We start from the raw sequence: 15,914 nt of genomic DNA, 5'->3' as shown, positions 1-15,914 counted from the left end.
TTTGAGTCACCTACCCCCCCCCCCCCCCCCCCTCCTTAAAGAGCAATACGGACCGTTTTCATTATTTTTTTAGGAGACATCAATATGTATGAAGAGACATAATGGAATAATAAAATAATTATAAATTAAAATTCCAAGTCCCTTAGCTTTTATCTGCACCACCTAAGTTAGGTGCGCGCGCGTTGCCCATCTAGTACGCACGCAATGCATGTCTGGCTCGCCCACAGTGCGCGCGCGGTGCGCGTTTGGCTCGCCCGTGGCCTCCTCACATTGCTCCTAGAGTTTGAACCACCAAACCTCCAAGATTTCCCTGCTTTCATCCTAGGCTTTCATGGGTTCAAGGTCTACCCATGAGGCCTATTCCTCCATGGTTAAGTCAAGGGGCTAAGGGGCTAATAATAACCATGATGTCTGGCACCGAAACAACTATGACACTAGCCACAAGAAGAATGTTGACCAAAGAGTTATGGAGACTGAGGCCAAGGCATGGGTTGATAGCATAATCACAGAACATTCACTCTCACCAACTCCAAACAATTGTGTAATTGTACTTGCCAAATCAAAGCAGTCGCCAATATTCAAATTAATAACAACTCTACAAATTTAACTCATCTATTATTGAGAAGAAAATCGCCCTACCTACGTTCATTGTAGGAGGAAGTGCAAATTGAAGCAGAAGAACAAACTGATACAATGGATCTGACTACACCAAGCCAAAATGCGCTGCGCCTTTAACGATGACAATGCCCAACACAGGCAATACAATATACCGAACCACGATGATCCCCACTGTTGGGCTTTGTGGAGCCTAGTTTTGTTTGATCCGGTTTGACGACCCGACCCGAATAATATTGCATGGCTTTTTAATGGGAGATTTACTGAGGCTTGTTGGGCTCATTTAGCCCATTGTGGAACTACCTTTTGTAATTAGGGTTTTTTAGTGTGGTGTGGTTGTCGTGTTATATATATAGAGAAAATATTGTAGCCGCGATGGTTTGTACTCTGTATTCTTTCCTAATAATAGTTATATCCCTACAACTTCGTGGACGTAGGCATATTGCCGAACCACGTAAATATTGTCTTGAGCGTGTGATTGTTTTTCTTTGGCATGTGTTTTTTCTCTATTTTTTGTTTCTCACAAGTTGAGAATTCGGTTTAATTCCCCACAACTAGTATCAGAGCCTAGGGTTAGGTTTGAGTGGGAACAATGGCAGAGGAAGTAGGAAAGGCGTCTGGAATAGAAAAATTCGATGGCACAGACTTTGCGTATTGGAGGTTGCAGATTGAAGATTGTCTCTATGGGAGGAAATTGCATCTGCCTCTTTTAGGGACAAAACCTGAGAGTATGAAGGCTGAGGAATGGACGCTTCTTGACAGACAGGTTCTAGGAGTTATTAGGTTAACTATGTCTAGGTTTGTTGCACAAAATGTTGTAAAGGAGAAGATCACAACAGATCTAATGAAGGCTTTGTTCGGTGTGTATGAAAAGTCATCCGCAAACAATAAGGTGCATCTGATAAAAAAATTGTTCAATTTGAAGATGGCAGAGAATGCATCAGTAGCACAACATCTCAATGAATTTAATACAATCACAAATCAATTGTCGTTTGTAGAAATTGATTTTGATGATGAGATTTGTGTTCTGATCGTTTTGGCTTCTTTGCCAAACAGTTGGGAGGCAATGAGGATGGTAGTAAGCAATTCTACAGGAAAGGAAAAACTCAAGTACAATGATACACGAGATTTAATTCTGGCTGAGGAGATTCGCCAAAGAGATGCAGGCAAAACCTCAGGATCTGGTTCTGCCCTAAACCTTGAGACAAGAGGTAGAGGTAATGACAGAAATTCAAACCAGGGTAGATCAAAATCCAAAAATTCTAATCGGAACAGAAGCAAATCTAGATTAGGCCAATAAGTACAATGCTATAACTGTGGGAAAATAGGTCACTTTAAAAGGCAATGCAAAAGCCTTAAGAAGAAGAATGAAGATGATTATGCTAATGCTGTAACAAAAGAGGTACATGATGCATTACTTCTTGCAGTAGACCGTCCACTTGATGATTGGGTTTTAGATTCAGGAACTCTGTTTCATACCACTCCACACTGAGAAATCATACAAAATTATGCTGCAGGTGATTTTGGTAAAGTGTATTTGGCTGATAGTTCAACCTTAGATGTTGTAGGTCTGGGAGACGTTCAGATATCGTTGCCCAATGGGTCTGTTTGGTTACTAGAGAAGGTTCGACATATTCCTGACCTGAGGAGGAATCTGATTTCTATTGGACAACTTGATAATGAAGGACATGTAATATTATTTGTTGGTGGTACTTGGAAAGTTACAAAGGGAGCTAGGGTATTGGCTCGTGGAAAGAAGACTGGTACTTTGTATATGACCTCATGTCCAAGAGACACAATTGCAGTTGCTGATGCAAGTACTTATACAAGCCTATGGCACCATAGACTTGGTCACATGAGTGAGAAATGGATGAAGATGTTGTTGTCAAAAGGAAACTACCAGAATTGAAGTCCATTGATTTTGACATGTGTGAAAGTTGCATCTTAGAAAGCAAAAAAATGTGAGCTTCTTGAAAACTAGCAAGACACCAAAGGCTGAAAAATTGGAACTAGTACACACTGATTTGTGGGGGCCTTCTCTGGTTGCATCCCTTGGAAGTTCAAGGTACTACATCATTTTTATTGATGACTCAAGCAAAAAAGTATGAGTTTATTTTCTGAAAAATAAATCTGATGTATTTGAAACTTTTAAGAAGTGGAAGGTCATGGTTGAGACAGAAACAAGTCTGAAAGTAAAATGTTTGAGGTCAGATAATGGAGGAGAGTACATAAATGGAGGGTTCAATGAGTATTGTGTTGCATAGGGAATTAGGATGGAGAAGACCATTCCTAGGACACCACAGTAAAATGGTGTGGTTGAGCGCATGAACAGAACTCTCAATGAGCATGCTAGAAGTATGAGGTTGCATGCTAAACTACCAAAAACTTTTTGGGCTGGTGTTGTTAGGACTGCAGCTTACCTGATAAACCAAGGACCATCAGTTCCCATGGAATTCAGACTTCCTGATGAGGTTTGGAACGGTAAAGAGGTGAAGTTTTCACATTTAAAAGTTTTTAGTTGTATTTCTTATGTTCATATTGATTCTGATGCTCGTAGTAAACTTGATGCAAAGTCAAAAATATGTTTTTTCATTGGCTATGGTGATGAGAAATTTGGTTATAGGTTTTGGGATGAACAAAACAGGAAAATTATCAGAAGTAGAAATGTGATATTTAATGAATAGGTTATGTACAAGGACAGGTCAACTGTAGTGTCAGATGTTACAGAGATAGATCAAAAGAAATCTGAGTTTGTCAACTTAGATGAATTAACTAAAAGTACTGTCTAAAAAGGGGGTGAAGAAGATAAGGAGAATGTAAATTCACAAGTAGATCTGAGTACACATATAGCTGAAGTTCGCAGCTCTTCCAGGAACATTAGACCTTCGCTGCGTTATTCACTTGTTTTAAATTATCTCCTGTTGACTGATGGTGGTGAGCCAGAGTGTTATGATGAAGCCTTGCAAGATGAGAATTCAAGCAAGTGGGAGTTAGCCATGAAAGATGAGATGGATTCCCTGTTGGGGAATCATACATGGGAACTGACTGAATTACTAGTAGGAAAGAAGGCTTTGCATAACAAGTGGGTATATAGAATAAAGAATGAGCATGATGGTAGCAAACGTTACAAGACCAGATTAGTTGTTAAAGGGTTCCAACAGAAGGAGGGCATTGATTACACTGAAATATTTTCTCCAGTTGTGAAGATGTTAACAATCAGACTTGTACTGGGAATGGTGGCTGCAGAAAACTTACATCTTGAGCAATTAGATGTGAAGACAACATTCCTTCATGGTGACTTGGAGGAAGACCTTTACATGATTCAATTAGAAGGGTTCATTGTTCAGGGACAAGAGAATCTAGTCTGCAAATTGAGAAAAAGCTTGTATAACCTTAAACAAGCTCCTAGATAGTGGTACAAGAAGTTTGATAGTTTTATGCATAGAATTAGGTTCAAGAGATGTGAAGCTGATCACTGTTGTTATTTTAAGTCTTTTGACAATTCTTACATCATATTACTATTGTATGTGGATGATATGCTTATTGTAGGGTCTGACATTGAGAAGATTAATAATATGAAGAAATAATTGTCCAAACAGTTTGCAATTAAGATTTGGGAGTTGCAAAGCAAATCCTTGGTATGAGAATCATTATGGACAAGGCTAATGGTACATTGAAGCTTTCACAGTCAGAGTATGTGAAGAAAGTTCTCAGCAGGTTTAACATGGATGAAGCTAAACCAGTGAGCACACCCTTGAGTAGTCATTTCAAACTAAGCAAAGAACAGTCATCGAAGACAGAAGAAGAAAAGGACCATATGAGCAAGGCGCCCTATGCCTCAGCTATTGACAGGTTGATGTATGTTATGGTGTGTACAAGGCCAGACATTGCACATGTAGTGAGAGTTGTGAGCAGTTTCATGAGTAGGCCTGGAAAGCAGCATTGGGAGGCAGTCAAGTAGATTCTAAGATATCTAAAGGGTTCATTAGATACATGTCTTTGCTTCATAGGTGCAAGTTTGAAACTGCAAGGTTATGTAGATGCTGATTTTGCTGGTGATATTGATAGTAGAAAGAGTACTACTGGGTTTGTTTTTACTCTAGGTGGTACAGCTATATCATGAGCTTCAAATCTACAGAAGATTGTTACTTTGTCTACTACAGAAGCTGAGTATGTTGCAGCAACTGAAACTGGAAATGAGATGATTTGGCTACATGGTTTCTTAAATGAATTGGGTAAGAAGCAGGAGATGGGCATTCTACACAGTGACAGTCATAATGCAATTTTTTTTGCCAAAAATTTGGATTTTCATTCAAAGTCGAAGCATATACAAACAAAATACCACTTTATCTGTTACCTTGTTGAAGATAAACTGGTAATACTTGAGAAGATTTGTGAATCTAAGAACCCGACAGACATGTTGACTAAGGGTGTCACTATTGAGAAGTTGAAGCTGTGCGCAGCTTCAATTGGTCTTTTAGCTTGAGGACAGGAGAATGAGTTGCAGGGATGAGAGATTGTTTCTTGGAGAATAGCGGTTTGATGTTGGTGATTGAACTAGTCTCCAAGTGGGGGATTTGTTGGGCTTTGTGGAGCCTAGTTTTGTTTGATCCGGTTTGACGACCCGACCCAAATAATATTGCATGACTTTTTAATGGGAAATTTACTAAGACTTGTTGGGCTCGTTTAGCCCATTGTGGAACCACCTTTTGTAATTAGGGTTTTTTAGTGTGGTGTGGTTGTCATGTTATATATAGAGAGAAAATATTGTAGCCACGATGGTTTGTACTCTATATTCTTTCCTGATAATAGTTATATCCTTACAACTCCGTGGACGTAGGCATATTGCCGAACCACGTAAATATTGTCTTGTGCGTGTGATTGTTTTTCTTTGGCGTGTGTTTTTTCTCTATTTTTTGTTTCTCATAGGTTGGGAATTCGGTTTAATTCCCTACACCCACAATAAGTGGCAATTGCATTCCTCACCCTTTCAGACCTGACAATGATTGTCATCTATAATGAAGTGTTTCTAGCTTTACTAATATATACCAGATCAAGGTCAACCCTAGACAGGAATGATAAAAACCAAATTGATGAGATCAATTATACCTTTAAGAAGATTTGCTCCAAGTACCAAGATAATAGTTGGGATGGCAACATTCCTGATGTAGGACAACCCTAGGATGGTTGCCTACACTCAAGGGTAGGTGGGCTAGAGTTTTACTTTTAAGGTGTAAGGAGAGGAACAAAGAATAAATTTGATGGTAGAGAAAATTATAAGATAAGAAATAGAGAGAAAGAAGAAACAATGAAGAAAATATGGAAAACCTAAAAATCTCATTAAGGGCTTCTAGAAGTCTCACCTAGAAGAAAATCAATGAAATCTCACCATTAATGGTTGCAACCTTGCAATGAAAGAAAGTATAATACTATTCATCAAATTCATCACTTTGATTAACATTGATTAGCCTATTTATAGGCTTCTCTAAGAAATCCAAAGTCTACTATGACTCTAATAACCTATCATGACTCAAATTTTAATTATATTATAACTCAACTAGCTAATCCTAATTAGACTCCAACAAATACCAATCCGTATTCAATTCTAATTAATATTAATCCTACTTAAAGTTTACTTAGGTCTTCCTTTTCTTCCTTGAATAAACTTTAAAAGGCTTCCCCCTATCAATTCTCCCCGACTTGAAAGAACTCGACTCCGACGAGTTAGATGCTTGATACAATTCATAGAGATCGGGGTTAATCTTCTGAAAATCCGTTGTCGTAATCCATGTATTCTTAGAGTGTGGTTTGCCTCGCCATTTCACCAAAAAAATTTGGTATCCACCTTGTCAAGTAGACACAAGTTGATCATCAAGAACATACTCGATCTCAAGACGTGGGCTAAGAGTAGGTGGTAATTGAAGATCCAACTCTTCACTTACATCATTGTGATGGCCATGGTAGATATACAAATCTTTCACATTAAATATTGGACTAAAATGCAAGTTTGAAGGGAACTCTAACAAATAAGCATTCTCACCCAACCGCTTTAGTACCCGAAATGGACTCGCTTTCTTAGCTTGAAGCTTTTGATATGTGCTCGGATGAAATCTTTCTGGTCGTAAACGAACCATCACTAGATCACCTTCTTGAAATTGAATATATCTTCGATGTGCATCTGCTGCCTCTTTATAGTTCTCATTGCTGATTTTGATTTTTTCTCGTACATTTTCATGTATATCTCGTATATGACGTGCAAATGCATTACCATCTTGGCTGGTGCGGACAAAAGTAGGTAATGGTATAAGATCAACAGGTTGCTTAGGTTTCAGCCCATATGCCACTTCAAAAGATGAGTACCCAGTAGTACGATTAGTGGAGCTATTGAAAGCAAATTCGGCTTGTGGTAAGACATTATCCCAATTTCTCAACTGATCTCTCACAATGCATCTCAAAAGATTACCAAGACTGCGATTGACAACTTCTATTTGTCCATCAGTTTGAGGATGAAAAGAACTTGAAAATTTTAATTGAGTACCTAGCTTAGCCCACAAGGTTTTCCAAAAATAGCTCATAAACTTGACATCGTGATCAGAAACAATGGATTGTGGTAATCCATACAATTGAACTACTTCTTTAAAGAATAAAGCAGCAACATAAGAAGCATCTGAAGCCTTCTTATATGGGATAAAATGTGTCATTTTGGAAAATCTATCAACCACAACAAATATGAATCAAAGCCCCGTTGTGTCCTTGGTAATCCAAGTACAAAATCCATGCTCAAGTCTTCCCAAGGTTTGAAAGGAATTGGTAATGGTGTATATAACCCTGTATTTTGCTTTGACCATTTTCTTACTTGACATGCTCGACATTGTTTAATAACCTTCCAAACATCCTTCTTTAAACTAGGCTAAAAGAAGCGATCTTCCACCAAAGCAATGGTCTTATCTCGTCCAAAATGTCCACCCATTCCGCCTCCATGAAGTTTTCATATGACATGATCACGTAGAGAAGTCCTTGGTAAGCATAAACGATTTTTATAAAACAAGTACCCTTCTAAAATCTGGAAATCAATACATGTTACTTTTGAACCACTCAAAAGAGAGGAATAAACATCTCCAAAATCAGCATCATTGTCATAGCAATGCTTTAATTCTTCAAATCCAATTATAGTGGTTGACATGTTTACTAAGAGAAGGGTCTTCCTACTAAGGGCATCAGCTACTTTATTTTCAATTCCTGCACAATGCTTTACATTAAAGGTAAACATTTGAAGAAAACTACTCCATTTTGCATGTCAAGAGTTAAGCTTCTTTTGAGAATTAAGATATTGCAAGACTTCATGATCTGAATACAAAACAAATTCCTTGTAACTGAGATAATGTTGTTAATGCCTAATTGTTTGCACCACCGCATAGAATTCATGATCATATGTGGAGTATTTTTTCTTTGCCTCATTGAGCTTCTCACTAAAGAAAGCCACAGGATGTCCCTCTTGGCTAAGAACTGCTCCAATTCCCACATGGGAAGCATCATAGGCCACCTCAAATACTTTCTCAAAGTCTGGTAGACGTAGGATAGAAGGGTTCACCATCTTGGATTTGATTTCTTCAAATGCTTTGTTGGCCGCCTTGGTCCAAATAAATAAACCAAGTTTCATGCATTCAGTAATTGGGGCCATAATAGAGCTGAAATTTCGAATAAATCGTCGATAGAATGTAGTCATTCCATGGAAGCTTCGCACCTCATGGATATTTGTTGGTACTAGCCAATCAACAATAGCTTTGATCTTCTTCGGATCTGTTTCAACACCCTTAGAAGACACAACAAAGCCAAGAAATACAACACTAGGGCTCATGAAAGTACATTTTTCAAATTAATGTAAAACTTTTCAGCCTTAAGAGTGCGCATTACTTGCTTCAAGTGTTCCTCATGATCTTCACAAGATCGACTATAGATAAGAATATCATCAAAATAGACAACAATAAATTGTTCAATAAAAGGTTTTAATACCTGCGTCATAATCCGCATGAAGGTACTTGGAGCATTGGTTAGTCCAAACGGCATGACTAACCACTGATACTATCCATACTTAGTTTTGAAAGATGTCTTCCATTCATCCCTTGGTCTAATATGTATTTGATGATATCCACTTCTTAGATCAATCTTTGAGAAGATTACTGATCCAACCATCATATCTAGCATGTTATCAAGTCTTAGAATTGGAAATCGATACTTGGTTGTGATTTTGTTGATTGCACGACTATCCACACACATCCGCCATGATCCATCATTCTTTTGTGTTAGTAGGGTAGGAACTCCACAAGGACTTAGGCTTTCACGAATAAAACCTTTAGTAAGTAATTCATCAACTTGCCTTTTCAATTCAGCATGCTCTGTTGGATTCATTCTGTAGGCTGGTAAATTTGGTAATGATGTATCGGGAATCAAATCAATGGCATGTTGTACGTCACACATAAGAGGGAGTTGATTAGGTAACTCTGTAGGCCACAAGTCAGAAAAGTCATCAAGGATTTTACGTACATTTTCTGGATATTCCTTATCTTGTTCTTTAAATTCTTCCACTTTCCGAGCCATTAAAGCAAAAATAACTTTAGTTTCCTTGCTCTCATTTTCAAATTGACACATAGTAAGTACATTTTTTGGTTGTGCATTCTCATCTGACTTCTTAATTGGAGGGACTTCTTTCATTGGACGAAGGATCTTCTTACGTCCGTTGTGTATGAGAGCATATGTATTTTCATAGCCATCATGTTGAACTCTTCTATCAAAGAGCCAAGGTCTTCCAAGTAAAATATGACTTACTTTAATGGGTAAGACTTCACACCATACAGACTCTTCAAAGTCCTTACCAAAAAAAAATGTTACTAAACAACAAAAACTTACCGGGATAAAGGTGTCATTAACCCATGCTACTCTGAATGGATTTGGATGTCTCTCTGTCTTAAGGTTTAGCTTCTCAACAAGTTCTTGTGAAACTATGTTCAAATTGCTACCTCCATCAATGATCATGATGCATAATCTCATTTGGCAAGAAATACGTGTTTGGAAAATGCTAGTACGTCGCCAATCTTCTTTTCCTTTTACTTTTGGAATGGTTAATAAAGGTCGTACTACAAGACTATGTCATTCCGTCATACCATCATAGTAGTCACATTCTTCACTAACTTCATCTTCATTGTAGGTCTCTTCTTCCTTTGGGTAACTTTCCAATTCAGATTCTGGTTCTTCAACACGAAAGTGTAAACCTTTGGTTGGGCATACAACAGCATAATGACCATGCCCACCACACTTAAAGCATAAAGGAGTCACGTCTACTTTTCTATCTCCATTACTCATTGAATTTATACCCTTATTACCATTCTTATGAGCCATATTCGAAGTTTTTTGAGTGTTGCCCCCACCATTCACATGATTAGAAGTTCTGAAGTTTGATGTGCTTAAAGGTTTGCTTGCTGTCCTGTTGGAGAAAGTGCTCCCAATTTGTGAACTTGGACGCTTGGAAACCCGAAATTTGAGGTCTTCTTCTATTTTGAGGGCTAGTTGATAAATGTCATCTACGGTATAAGTGTGTGCAGCTATCATCTCAAGTTGAATCTCCATTCGAAGTCCAGCTTTGTAGCGGGCTGCAAGTTGAGCATCACTTTCCCGTACTTGATTTCAAATGCTCAATTCATGGAATTCTTCTGTATATTCTTCAACGGACTTGGTACATTTTTTAAGGGAAAACAATTTTGTATACATAAGTTGTTCATAATCAATTGGGAGAACATGCTCCTTCATCTTCAACTTCATCTCGTCCCATGTGTCAATAGGCGGTTGGCCAATTCTATGAACTTGATTCTCAATATTATGCCACCATAGACGTGCTGCTCCTTTTAACTTTGCCTTCACAAAACGAACTTTTCTATTTTCGGGCATTGCATACCAATCAAAGTAATCTTCTATTGACATAATCCAATCAAGAAAAGTTGTTGGATATAGTTTTCCATAAAATTCAACAACTTCAAGACGTACTTTTTTTGTCACATCATCATCTAGCTCAAAAAGTTTGGTCTTTCTTTGATTCTCCATCATAAAATTGTTTGGTTCTTCGCGTGATCGACTTGGCAATTGTATAAATTGATGACTTGCGATCTCTTCTTCAATTGGTCGTTTTTCTTGACTCTTTTCTAATAACTTCATGATCTCATCAAGTTTACTATTTAGATGTATTATAGCATCTTGATGGGATTGTTGTGTGGTTGAAATTTCCTCCAAGCGTATTGTAGCGACATCTTGATTGCTAGAAGTTTTTTTTGGAACTCATGCTTGCATAAGTTGCTCCGCTCCTTAATTGCATATGCCTTCAAGCCAAGAATTTTGACTTTGATACCAAAATTGATGTAGGACAACCCTAGGATGGTTGCCTACACTCAAGGGTAGGTGGGCTAGGGTTTTACTTTTAGGGTGTAAGGAGAGGAACAAAGAATAAATTTGATGGTAGAGAAAATTATAAGATAAGAAATAGAGAGAAAGAAGAAACAATGAAGAAAAGATGGAAAACCTTAGAGTCTCACTAAGGCCTTCTAGGAGTCTTATCTAGAAGAAAATCAATGGAGTCTCACCATTAATAGTTGCAACCTTGCAATGAAAGAAAATATAATATTATTCATCAAATTTATCCATTTGATTTACATTGATTAGCCTATTTATAGGCTTCTCTAAGAAATCTAAAGTCTACTAGGACTCTAATAACCTATTATGATTTTAATTCTAATTATAACATCCAAAGTCTACTAGGACTCTAATAACCTATCATGACTCAAATTCTAATTATATTATAACTCAACTAGCTAATCCTAATTAGACTCCAACAAATACCAGTCCATATTCAATTCTAATTAATATTAATCCTACTTAAAGTTTACTTAGGTCTTCCCTTTCTTCCTTGAATAAACTTTAAAAGGCTTTCTCCCATCAATTCCTGTAACTAGGTATAAAATAGTTAATAAGAAGATACTTTGTTTGGCTCAAAATCTACGTAGATCTAATGACCTGTGAAGTCAAAACATTTGTCTGCTTTCATTTAAAATGGGGCTACTTGGGGATCTATAAAGTTTGTACTCCGGAGTGTTGTCTTTTTCAGGTTTAGAGCAAAATGGACCAATAACATTTAGTATAAGAACTATGCTTGGAAGCATCTTCAGAGAAGAATTTCTCATGGCCTCAAAATAAATATCATAACCTCTGTCAAGAGTGTAAGAACTGTTTAATTGTAAAAATGTAGTAAACTTTAAACGGATACTTTTCTCGAGCTCTCAAATTGGCACCATATGGATTTCTCCAAAAAGCACGTACACTATTTTCCTAACGTATACAAACCAAGAAATACCTCCTAAAAATTTGGAAAAACTACAAAAAGAAAAAGAAAAGAGAATTGATGGTATATGATTGTCATGAGTGCCAAAATAGAAGTATTCTTTACTTATATTGCATATGATTTCTAGTTAATCTTAAGTTAGGAGGTGGAAAATGAAACACAAAATCAATGATTGAACAGTCTGAGGTAGGATATGCACCCCAACAAAGATGCAGAATCTTGAACCACACAAAGTGGAGCACTATCACCAATCATTGCTTTTCAAAGCTGAGGGACGATACCAATAACCAAACCAACAAACTATAAAAGAAAGCAGCAAGTATTTTCGTGTAGGAAGTGTACAACATTTGTTTTTTGATAAGTAACTTTCAGCTCGTCATCAAACTTTAATCAATTTATCGATTTAACATAAATATATCAGCACCCCCATGTTACAGATATTCATCTTTCCGATAGGACTTATCTAATTGAAAGATGATATAGAGAAATCTGATTAGGGAAGAGAAATGCAAATGATTAAAGAAAAGTTTTCATTCTTGAATTTTTTTAGCATCTTTAATCTTCCAAGCAAGAACCAAACAGAGGGCAGATTGGTGTGTTGCATCGCTACAAAGTGTAGCCCATATGTATAAGATCAGTAAGCTATAGAAAGAGGTAGATGGTACAGAATATCTAAGCACTATTAGCATACCGCTCCAGCGGTTGAAGGTGCAAACAGCATCCTCATATCAATCTTTAACCCATTCATTTTTAGGCATTGCTTAATCTTGTCTAAAATTGAAACCTATCAAGAAAAATATGAAAAGAAGGCGAGATCATTAACTCCAAACATAATCCAGTTCCTGGGAATATGGTATTAAGACATAGAACAACATTTCCCTCAGGTATCATGCAAGAGAGCTCAGGTTGATATGAGGAAGCTTCAGTAAATAAACGTCCATTTGAAGGAAGTAAAGGTCCTTGGGAACATTTTGAAATACCATAGGGATTTTCTCCAAAGGACATCCTGCTGATTGTGGAATCACTCATATTCGCTCCCACATTGGTCTTAATTGAGTAGATCCACATAATATTGTATACATAAGACCATAAATAAATGGCTCCAATCTAAAATATGAAATGGGAAATGAGAAATGATAAAAATCAAAGTGAATGTAAAATCCATTATTGCACAGTAGGACATTCTAAAATAAGATCCATTAGACAGATATATTCTACCATACGGCTATCTCAGAAATTCTATTCTCAGAAACAAATGTCATTTTTTTATAGGTTACTGAGAATTAAAGATCATACAGCCATGGACAGTGAAGCATAAGTCAATCCATGTCTGCAACAAACATCAACTGCTCCAAACGGACTGCCTTTCTCTCTACTGACTGCTGGAATTATAATGAGAAGCAGATTGCCCAAATTTCCTGTTAAAATCAACCCCAGATAATATAATTTGGAACTCTCGATTGCTCTTTCGTGGTGATATGATACAAAAAGGTTTGTGTCATGGAGAGATTGAAGATTAACTTCATGAAATTTGGTCCAAGGTGGAGATTGTTAAGAAGTGTCCCAAATTCCTAATTAGTATAGATTCCTTTTTGTAAAGAATATTATGTAGAATATTTCTAGATTGATATATTATTGTAATATTAGACTTCCTTATAAAATAAAGAAGGTTGTTGGAAATATCTCGTCATGAGGGGAAAAAGTCATGAGATGGAGATGGACCTGTAAAGACTATACAAGGTGGATATAGATGTGAGGAAGAACGGGAGGTACCTGGTGGAGCGAGAGGGCTCGTAGTAAGGTATGGATACAAGGAGTGGGGAAACATGGGATGTTTCGGGAACCTAATAGTTGTATCTGGTTCTGTCCTCTGTAATATTTTCTATTGTATAGTGGAATCATTCTCTCTTATCCGTGGATGTAGGCATGGTTGACCGAACCACGTTAAAACCTCGTGTGCCGTATGTGTGATTGTTTTATCTTTGTGTTCTTGAACTAACATTGTTGGCATCAAAGTTTTCGTTGGCATAACATGGAGGACTTTTTTGTATTAGAATTAGTCTAATGCAGTTGGCTGAAGGAATATTTATAGTCTGCAAATGGGCTGTTCTTGTGGGCAAGGGTACTTTGTTTACATTCCACAGGTAAATATAATGAAAATGAAAGGAAACACAAATGGATAATCGAAGACTTGAGCTCAATTCCAACCTTCAAAATGAGTATCATCCTTTCATTTGACTAATTAAGCAGAGTTCACAAAACCGAATTAGTTAAATATTTTGGTTGGGCAGGCCTCCACTCACCAATAATAATGCGAAAGCAATACATATATAATTGAAAGAAATAGTTTAAATTGCAGAACAAGCTTACACTATTTAAATGCTTCCTTGCATCCTCCCCCAATATACCTATTCGATCAATGGCGAGAAGTGAACCAACAGCAGTAAGCAATAGAACTTTTTAAGACTGGTACCAAGGCAGCAACAAAGAGATCCAGAAGCCCCATTATCAAAGTTGTTACTCTCTCAAAATTATTTCATACTACACCTACGCAGAAAGAAAAAAAAAAGACAATAAAAAGAAACTCATTATTGGCCAAATACTAATCTGTTCTATTTACTAAAAGATGACCCAGCACCATGGAATCATGGATATGAGTAGAGGAAAAAGAACACAGATTAAAAAGAGGGCTTCCCTTCCTAACAAGAAATTCTCCTCTGGGAACACATGAGATCAAAATCAATGCTTATTTTGAACTCTACTGAAACAAAGCTTACCCAGACAATCATCTTGGGATCAAATCCATGAAACGGAAGAGATTCAAAAGAAGAAAATGCCATGCTTATACATAATTCCCCAATGAATATCTCCTTCAAAATCTTATACAATATCATCAGAAAGCTTTATTCCAGCGCCTATTGTTTCAATTTCCGGAAAAAAAAAAACCCGACATGCAATGAAGAGATTCCGGCCAAAAGTTGATAGAAGAAGGAAAGGAGCCATTGAGGAGAAAGAAATACCGATGAAAAGAGAGAAGGGTGGATGGGGGCCGTGAGCATGCGGAGTGCCACGTTTTCGTATCCACCAGCTCCGCATTCCGCAACAAGGAAGAGAGTCGTTGTTCAATGTTCACGTACTTATTCTCTTATGGGCTGGGCTTGCTTTTAGGCTTTGTACTTGGGAGGTGGTCGGGTTTCCCCCTTTTTAAGACACTAGGTCCGCACTAGTTTTGTTACAAATTAGAACTTGGAAAATTGGAATCACCTCCGTTTATTTATTTATGAAAGTATATATATATATATATTCATGAAAAGATTTTATGTGATAATAAGTTTGTTATTGCATTGATAAAAATCTGATGTTTTAGAAACAAACACATAAGTATCAAATTTCATTAAGTTATGAAACTTATAAAAAATTAAGAGATTGAAGTTGAATTTTGTATATTAGAAAATCAAGTTACAAATATTTTTACCAAATCATTAAAGATGGTCGAAAAGTGGAAGATAATGTTTGGTATGATTTTACAAATACTGTTGAAATCATAATCTAACTTATCAAATTAGAATAAGTTTTGGAATTGAATAAATATTATGAATTGTTATTTATTTAGGTTTTTCATGTTAATTAGGACTTTTATTCTAAATTGGAATTTTATTACAAGTATGATTAATTTATTATAAATAAGCTTGTTATTATATTGAAAAAGAAAATACAATAAATTTTTTATTTTTAGTAAAAATATTATCAATATCCGATAGGTTCCAACAATTTTATTTTTTGTTATAAATTGAAACTGAAGCAAAAATTATAATTTTTAAAAAATTATATTGATATTGCAAAAATGTTATTATACACCAAATAAATTAAAATATTCTTTTTATAAGATTTTTTTTTTTTTTTAACTTTCATGTAA

At 36.5% G+C, this 15,914-nt stretch overlaps 1 pseudogene; it reads right to left on the bottom strand.

Moving 5' to 3' along the window:
• Positions 1–391: 391 nt before the first annotated feature.
• Positions 392–15,138, bottom strand: LOC117912491 (annotated as a pseudogene).
• Positions 15,139–15,914: the final 776 nt, after the last annotated feature.

The sequence above is a fragment of the Vitis riparia genome, chromosome 4 (genome assembly GCF_004353265.1).
Source record: "Vitis riparia cultivar Riparia Gloire de Montpellier isolate 1030 chromosome 4, EGFV_Vit.rip_1.0, whole genome shotgun sequence".
NCBI classification, from domain to species: Eukaryota; Viridiplantae; Streptophyta; class Magnoliopsida; order Vitales; family Vitaceae; genus Vitis; species Vitis riparia.
Note: the sequence above shows the minus strand (reverse complement) of the source record. Positions and strands in the feature narration are given on the sequence as shown.